The 9,151-nt window shown below is 48.4% G+C and overlaps 1 long non-coding RNA gene across 1 annotated transcript; it reads right to left on the bottom strand.

Annotated features, from left to right (window-relative positions):
- Positions 1 to 953: 953 nt before the first annotated feature.
- LOC113916691 lies at positions 954 to 8,855 on the bottom strand. The gene is made up of 3 exons (XR_003518003.1): positions 8,656 to 8,855; positions 1,633 to 1,759; positions 954 to 1,310 (listed from the first exon to the last, which is right to left on the bottom strand). It is a non-coding gene; the product is annotated as an uncharacterized LOC113916691 (long non-coding RNA).
- Between the last annotated feature and the right edge of the window lie 296 nt (positions 8,856 to 9,151).

Here is a 9,151-nt window from a genome sequence, read left to right as displayed (position 1 = left end):
GCACCTCGCTTGAAAAGCATGTGAACATGGAGCCCGGCCCTCTTTCTGCTCTTGGGAACCCTGCTACCACCCCGTATGAAGCAGCTCAGGCTAGCCTGCTAGATGATGAGAATCGTATCGCTTCATTACTCCATCCAACGACCGGCCACCCACAGACGACTGACACCAACAGAGCAACCACTCAGATGAGCCCAGACCAAACTGTAGACTCACGGAATCATGAGATAGGTAAATGGTTGTTGTTTAAGACACTAGGCTCAAAAAGGGCTATCTCGGGAGCCAGGCCAGTACGTCAGTCAGTGCAGCTAGGTTGGTGTAGGACAGCAGGGAGTCATGAAGGTGACAGCCAACTGTCCTCACCTAAAGGAAACAGGCTCTAGGGACGCCGGGGTGGTTCAATCGATTAAGCGTCTGCCTTTGGCTCGGGGCATGATCCCAAGGTCCTGGGATCGAGTCCCACATCGGGCTCCCTGCTCAGTGGAAGTCTGCTTCTCCCTCTGCCTGCCACTCCCCCTGCTTGTGCTCATTCATTCTCGCTCTCTCTCTGACCAATAAATAAACAATATCTTTAAAAAAAAAGAAAAAGGAAACGGGCTCTACAGCTCCTTCCAACAGGGCCACTCACGAGTGTGCACCCAGTGTTGCAGACAGTTTTAAAGAGATGCCAAAAATAAGATATTTATGCAAGATCCCCCAATATTTAAATGTTGACAATGTAATCATCTTTCACACCATGTAAGTTAAGAATCTGCAGGCCTAATCCAGCCAGCAGACATCAACTTCTAGTTTGATGGAAGAAAACGGAATACAGGTGACCCTCGAACAACACAGTGAAATGCACAGATCTACTTATATGCAGATTTTTTTCATAAATACAGTACAGTACTATAAATGTGTTCTCTCTTCCTTATGATTTTAATAACATTTTTCTCTAGCTTATTTTATTGTAAGAACACAGTATATAATACACACAACATACAAAATATGTGTTAATCTATGGTTTATATGATCAGTAAGACTTTCAGTCAATAGCAGGTTATTAGTGATATTAAGTTTGAGGGGCATCAAAATGATATGCAGAGTTTTTACCACATGGGGGGTCCACACCCCCAACCCCTGTGTTGTTCAAGGGTCAACTGTACTTTAAACAAAACAACACCGATTATGATAATAATAATAATAGTTTTTAAAGAGGGAGTTAAGTGCAGAGAAGGTTAGGCACGGGGGCTGCAGAAACCCAGGAGAGGCACCTAATGCAGCCACTGGAGGTCAGAGTGGGCTCCTTACGGCAGGTGACGTCGGGCTTGGGTCTGGAAGAAGGAAGACATGTAAGCCAGGTCACAAGGTGAGAGAGAGATTCCCCACAGAGGGAACAGCCTTCATCAGGGCTAGTGTGGCAGGGCTGACAGCCTGGGGGAGGGCATCCCTAAGCCATAAGGGGAAGGAGGAGTCAGAGTAGCCAGAAGGGAGGCTGGAATGGTGGACGGCGTCTGTGAAAGTTTGGACGTTATCATCTAAGGAGGCAACGACGTGGTGAGGTCTTTCAGCGAGCAGCCCGGGGAATCAGGCTCCTCAATCTAAATCCCAGCTCGGTCATTTCTTCCCCAGGCCAACCCTTGTTGAGTCACTTACCTCTTTGAATAGTGGCAGAACCTGGCATCAGCTTCTTAAAGCACGGATAGTATTTATCCGTGAAGAGCCACTGAAGGTATTGGTTGTTTCATGCTTTCTTAAATGTTCCTTCTTTCTTTTTTTTTTTCTGTTAAAGCAAACATGCTCATTTTAGAAAATTACTGAAATATAAAAAGTATGAAGAAGAACATTTTTAAATTCCCCACAGTCCCACCATTCAGGAACAACCACGATGGACACTTTCAGATATCTTCCCGGTCTCCCTATCCTGTACCAGTATGGTTTGCTTGCCTGTGGTTTGTTTCCACAAAGTTGAAATCATTCCCAATATACAGTTTTGTATTTTTTTTCACTTAATGTCATACCATAAGAATTTTTCCCATGTCATTAAAAATTCTTCAAAAACATCATTTTTATAAACTATTATGGAAATAATATGCCTGTGTGGGATGTCTTCATTAGGCAATTAGAAAATAATGCCAGTACTGGTGGTTTACATTTATTAAACAGTTACTATGTTCCAGGAGTTTCCATGTATTAACTTCTTTCATTCTCATGCCCTTGAAGGTAGGGGTCATAGGTACAACCCCAGAGGCTGGGATCTGTCCAGATGCGCTCTCCTCCCCTCTTCTCCCTGCCCCAGGCCTCAGTGCGCTGATGGGTATGGATGCCTGCACCTGCTACTTCGCCCTCTGCCATCTGGCTGGCTCCTGCCAATGGGAGGCATGGCAGGAGATCCATTTCTATCCCCTTGGGTCCCTTCCTGCTGGGGCTGGGGCAGGTAGGCTGCCTCCTACTTCCCCAGAGCCACAGCCCCTGTCAGAAGCTCTCTCCCCACAGCTGGCTCTCCAGCTCTGGCTTAACGAAGCCCTCCTCTTGGCCCTGCGGGCCTCGAGGTGCCCAAGCTCCCTGCAGGTGTTAGTGCTGGAGTGCTGCCCCCTCGGCACTACCTACATGGTCATAAAAGTCCTTTTGTTCACCTCTCATCAAATGACCCAGGTCGGTTATGCCGTCTGTGTCCTGCCACTGCAGCATGTCCATGGAGAAAAAGTCATGTGCCCTGATAATGAGCAACTCCAAAAGTTATACAATGAAAATTAGACCCCTGGGTTCACTGCCCAAAGGTGACCACCCTCAAAACTCTACTTTTTTGTTTAAAAAATAGGAAGAATAGCTCACACATAGAGTGTTCTGAAGATGAAGAAACTGGGGGCGCCTGGGTGGCTTGGTCAGTCAAGCCTCCACCTCTTGATTTCGGCTCAGTCGTGATCTCAGCGTCCTGGGATGGAGCCTGCCAGGGATTCTCTCTTTCCCTCTCCCTCTCCCTCTGCCCCTCCCTACTGCACTCCCTCTCTCTCTCTCTCTCAAATAAATAAATCTTTTTTAAAAAGATGAAAAAACTGAAGCACAGAGAGGTTAAGTGACTCACACATGGTCACACAGCTCAAAAGTGGCAGAGCCGGGAACTGAACTCAAATAATCTGGCTATTGAATTTATGTTTTTAAATACTGCATATACTACCTCTCCCAGAAGTCTCTATTAATATCTACATCTATATCTTTGTCTCTTTTTTTTAAAGATTTTATTTATTTATTTGACAGAGAGAGACACAGCGAGAGAGGGAACACAAGAAGGGGGAGCGGGAGAGGGAGAAGCAGGCCTCCCGCCGAGCAGGGAGCCCGATGCGGGGGGCCGATCCCAGGACCCTGAGATCATGACCTGAGCTGAAAGCAGACGCTTAACAACTGAGCCACACTCTCTACTGCTCTCACACAAATTGAAACATGTTATATGTACTAATCGTGACTATTTACTTAGTAATATAGCTTATAGATCTTCCTGTACACCTTGTTCTTTTTTCCCACTTAACATACGTTGATATGCTTTCCTTATGCACGACTAAGCTCTACCTCATTCTTTAGTCTTCTCCTGATTTGCATTTCAATTGGTTTCCGTTTTTTTGCTATTACAGACAAGGCCACAGTAAATAACCTTGTGCAAATATCTATGCATATCAGTGCGGGCATATCTAGGGATTAGATTCCTGGAGGTAGAATTTCTAGGTCAAAAGGTATGTGCATTTTTTTTTTTAATTTGCACAAAGATTTTTAAATTTTGCTTTTGCAAAACTGTCATTGATGATGGCTATCTCAACAGTATCTTTAAGCCTGTTTTACTTGGTTGTGCTTTATCAAATTTTTTACCTTTTAAATTTTCGTAGTTAAAAATAGTATCATATTTTAATCTTCATCGTTTTCATGATGAGAGAGGTTGACATCTTTTCAATAAAAACCTTATTTTATTGAGCCTTACTATGCTGTTGTTTAGCCCATTCTTCAAAATTCACTATTAAAAATAACAGTATGATGACCACCTTTGCACATGAGTCCTGTCTGTATCACTTAGTATTTCCTGGGAAATATTACTTAAGGTAGAATTACTGAGTCAAAGGGCATGGGCTTTTTTAGACTCTTGCTGCATATTACAAATTACCACCAAAAGAATGACATTGCCCTCCCACTAATGACGTCTGAGAGAGATCCCCTCCACCTACCTCCCCAGCACTTTTCTAATTTTTAAATGAGTGTCCCTGAATAAGGAAAATGGGATTTCAATTTCATCTCCATTGCCTTGATTTCTAATAAGCCGGATCGAGCATTTTTTTTTTCATATTCTCGGCCATTTACATTTCTGTTTCTGTGAATTCTTTTATCCATGTTTTTCCTTTTAGTGTTTCTCTTACAACAGGTGAACACCCAAGGTTTTTAGGCAGGTCAAATCAGCGTATCATTTATTAAATCCCTACTACGCAGACAGTGTGGAGCTAGGTGTTTGAGAGCCATAAATGAGATGCAATAATTATTCTTACAGATCTTGTGATTTGGCCAGGCAGACAAGCCCATACACAGAGAAAGCAATTAGAGAGCAAACCAGACAGTCTGTAATCAAGTGCTAAATGGGCAGCTCAGATGCTACGTGCCGTGGGAGCTCAAAGAGGAGAGACAAGAGCCATGCTGGTGTGGTCAGGGAAAGCTTCTCGGAGGAGGAGCCCCACACAGGAGCTCTATGTTTAAAATTGACTATGGCCTAGTGACACACATGTCTCTCCTCCAGCAGGAAGGGTGACACCTCAGTGGCTCTCTTAACACTTCTGCGGGAAATCAGTCTTCAACAGATAAACTAGTTGACCTCAGCCACGGCTCAACCAGGCCAGCGGCGGTTGGCCAGTCTCATCGTTGCCATGGTAACCACGGCGACAACAACTGACATTTATTGAGCTCTGACCATATGCCAGACACCCTGTGCTAAGTGCTTTCTATTTATAATCTCATTTAAGTTCCTGGCGAGCCTATGAAATAGGTACTATTACCTCTTTTACAGATGTGGAAAGTGGGGTTAAATAAGTCGCTCAAGGCATCGGTGAAAGTGTTGATGAGCTTGGTCTCTGACCTCTGTTTGTGAGCCTCCGAGAAGTATCCTCTATGCCCAGGCTTGCTGCAACAGCTCCACCCAACCCTTTCCTCCTGCCTCAATCAGAGCTGGCAGTTCCTTTGGCATGACTGACAGAAAGGCTTGAGGGGAACAGATCAGCGTCCTAAAAGTTCAGCGAAGACTCCCTGAGTACATGCTAAGTCCAGGGTGAGGCACCCCGGTCCCCACTGAACAGGGAACGGCCCAGGAGTAGACCAGGGCAAGGCTGTGATGGAGATTCGGGCTGCTAGGGAGGAGCATGAGGAGCGTAGACAGCAGAGGGGGTCACCAACCCCAAGCGCGCAGCTGAGTCAGTCCTGAGAAATGGAGGGGGTCCCCAGGGAAAAGGAGGGGTAGAGGGACATTCTAAGAAGAGAAAACAGCCGAGGTCAGAGTCAAGGTGGAATGCAGTATGGGCATGAGGGCGGGGTGGACACGATCACAACGTGTCCCTTTATCACAGTGCTGACCACACCGTGTGGTCACCCTCTACTGACCCATCCGTCCTTCCCAATGAGCCACGTACACCCCCAGGGCAGCAACTCCACGCAACCCTCCCCTGTGAAGCCGCAATGACAGGACGCCTAGCCCATATTGGGCAGGCAAGACATGTCCATGAAGGAAGGCACTGACGGCCAGACGTCTCCATCAGGAAGGACTAGGCACTCAGGACTTCACCAAGTGAGGCAACGCCCCAGGGTGGGGCCTGCCGTGCAACCAGACTGTGCACCCACTGAGGACAGGGGCGTCTCCTTCTCCTTCCTGTCCTCCAACACCAAGTTGCCAAGCACAAGCCTGTGAGCAATGGAATAATAACCACTACTATTAGTCCAGCAAACACATAATGATTACATGGAAGGCGCAACTCTAAGTGCTTTGCAGAAATCTTTCTCTGAACCTTCCCCAAAATCCCATTATACTCATTGTACAGATTGGAAAACTGAGGTACAGAAAGGTTAAGTAACTTGCCCAAGGTCACTTGAGAGACACTACAGAATAAAACTTCACAGCAAAGGCATGGGGATCAGACCAGACCCAGGTTCAAGTCCTAGCTGTGTCACTTAGTGTGCCTGGGGAATAGTTACTTATAATCTCTGGCCTCAAGTTCTGAAAGAGTAATAGTAACAACTTCACAGTTCCACGGTGAGGAGCAAATGATATAAATGGAAAGCACCTAGCTCCGTGCTTGGCACACAGCAGGGACTCAGGAACCGACAGCCATCATTTTTGCCCTGAAGTTCAGAAAGCTCTTGTTCCAATGAAGACAGGCCACGGGTTGCCCGTATGGTCTCCCCTGGTCCCCTTCCCCTCAGACACAACTTCTTGTCCCACACATGAGCTACTCGCAGGAAGACGTGTGAGTCAGACCCCCGGTCCACTTGGGCCTGCTGTTCCCCAGTCAGCAAACTTCTTCCATCCAGAGCAATCTTTTCCACTGTTCCCAGCTGCCAGCAGAGGCCGGCATCAGAGAGCGTCTTGGCTCCCATTGGAAGGAAAACAAACTTTGCAGAAAAATAAACACTTTTTTTTAAAAGTCCTGTGGTTTTGCATTCAAGACCTAATAGTTTTTCCTTTCTTTTTTTTTTTCCCCCAGATACCACAAATCTTCTGCTGGAGGGAGAAAAAAGAAAAAGCGACTAAGAAGAGACTTCTAGATTGTTCTTTCATGCAAACACACCCCAAGATGGCCGCATTCAAGGATGAAGGTCTGGCATCTGTGCCGCCATGGGGAGACCTCCAGACAGCAGCCCCTGGAGACTAGAGTCTTCTCTTCCCCACTCTCTGAGCTGTCCCTTCTCCTTACTTCCAGGCCTGGAAGGGTGAGTCTGAGTGACTTTTCTCACTCACTCCAGTCGCTCCAGTGCTGTAATGGGCAGACGCAGGCATAAATGTCGGGGGGGGGGGGGGGGGGGGGCCCCAGACGGAGGCTCTCGTGTGATAAGCCTGTGACATTTTAACTTCCAAATACAGTTGCCTCCCAAAGTGAGGCTAGCTGGCCAGAGGCCATTCTGTCCCAGTGACAAGTCTAAAACAGGACACTCTTTCTTAGAGAAACACAAACTACTGCCTTTGAGAACAGCCTGCACTCTGCCCCTCCATCCCTCAGCAGGGCAGGGACAAGAAGGCTGGAGTGGCCCAAGCAGTGGTCGAATGCTCTGGGTGAGCCATGCCCCTCAGACAGGCACAGGTTTGCTCATCCCGAGTCTCTGGCTGTGCCGGCCCCCTGCCAGGCAGCAAGGGAGGCTGGGGGGTGTGGTGATGGAGAGACATAACAGCTAAAGCACCTTCTACAGGAACAGGCACACAGTAGGTGTTCTGTTCATCTCTTTTCCCTTACATCCAGAGCTCCCGAACCTGCCCCGTGGCTCTGGGAGGTCTGAAACCCCCGGAGGGGTAGACAGTATTTTGTGTGCACACTCTCGGGGGTGAGGGCACTCGCTAAAATCTCAACAGGTCAAAGACCCCCAGAGGCTAACAAGCACTGGCTTTTTAATTTAACTTTTCAACTGAGAGTTGAACTCTCTGAAAACAAGAACCCAACTCGTTCATCTTGGTATTATAATAGCGCAGGAAAGGCCCAGCATGCTGGCCGTTCAATGGCATGAATGAATGAATGAGTGAATGTCAAATAGCTTATTCCTTCAAAGAATTCAGAGCCCAGTAGAGGAGACATAGAAAAAGGAAGCATAATACAAGGCAGAAAATGATACAGGACAAAAGGAATGGGAAAGTGAAGGGTGGCAGGGGCTTTGTGCAGACACACGTTTCTCTAGCAAGGCGGAGGTGCTGGGCTGGACCAAGGGGTGGGGGCAGTAGATAGAACGTGAAGAGGGGCTGGGAAGTCATGTCAGGAAACATGGTAAAAGAAAGAATCACAAACTTTATAGACACATGGACATTTTTTTAACTGTGGTTTTGCACTCGGGGCCTAATGGTTTTTCCTTTCTTTTCCCATACAAGCTGTCCAGTTTGGCGAGAGGGAAATATCCGCTCGAGGCAGGGGTGGGAAAGAGGTTTGGAAAGAGAGGTTGGGTCACATCCTGGGGGGCCCCCGAATGCCAATCTGCAGTCCCGAAGTAGCAGAGCAGTTCAGCACGGGGACGAGAGGGAGAAGGGACGGCCGCCCCATCCCTGCGAGGAGCTGCTGCCGGGCTCCGGGGGAGGGAGGCGGCGGCACACCAGGCCTGGCGAGGGGCTCCGCGCCGACGGAGGAAGGGGGACCAAGCAGTTGGCAAGGGAGTCCGCTTGCATGGAGGATGGTGACAGGGAAGCTGTCCTCCGAGAATCCTCTGACTCTCCCCAGCCTGACTTACTGCCGTTTTTGATTCAAATAACAGTACATTTTAAAAGATTAAATCAAACTCTGTTATAAGAATATATAAAGAGAGGAAAGATTAAATTCAGTTATCAGAACATATAAAGATAAAAAAGATAAGGAAGACTGAAATAAATACACAGAATTGGCGTAAAGTGATGCTTTTTGCCTCGTCTCGTTGGTGTCCAGTGACTGCTTCCTGAGTCCAGGTCCCTCCGAGACCGAGCACCCTCACCTGGTGGCCCCAAGGCCTTTGTTCGTGAAGATGCTGCTTGGAGACCCTGTCCCCTGGCTCCTTCTCAATAGCTCCTTTCATGAAGCTGCCTTCCCTTGCAGGGGACTTTTCTGAAGGCCCGCAACCGACGGTTCCCGTCGGGACAGCCCCGTTCTCTCCTCCTGCCGCCGGCCAAGCGCTCGGCACCCACCGCAGCAGCCGCTCCTCAGCGGCGAGCTCTGCGCAGGCGCTGCCCGGGGCGACGCACGGGTTAGCTCCTTTACTGCTCCCAGAAGCCCCTGGGGCCGTGCCCCCAGCACCCTCACCCCCAGCTCGTGACGGGGAAGCACAGGCCTGGGTCAGCGAACGGGGAAGCCTAGATGGAAGCCCAGTGCGTCCGCCCTGGAGTCATTTGGGTCCCGCTCTTTCCTTCGCACACGCTGATGCGCGGCTTCGTGGGTGGGGATAACGACCCGCAAGGCTTTCACGAGGAAAAGGTGAAGGGTGTTCTGTCCGT

This window comes from Zalophus californianus, chromosome 4 (genome assembly GCF_009762305.2).
Source record: "Zalophus californianus isolate mZalCal1 chromosome 4, mZalCal1.pri.v2, whole genome shotgun sequence".
NCBI classification, from domain to species: Eukaryota; Metazoa; Chordata; class Mammalia; order Carnivora; family Otariidae; genus Zalophus; species Zalophus californianus.
Note: the sequence above shows the minus strand (reverse complement) of the source record. Positions and strands in the feature narration are given on the sequence as shown.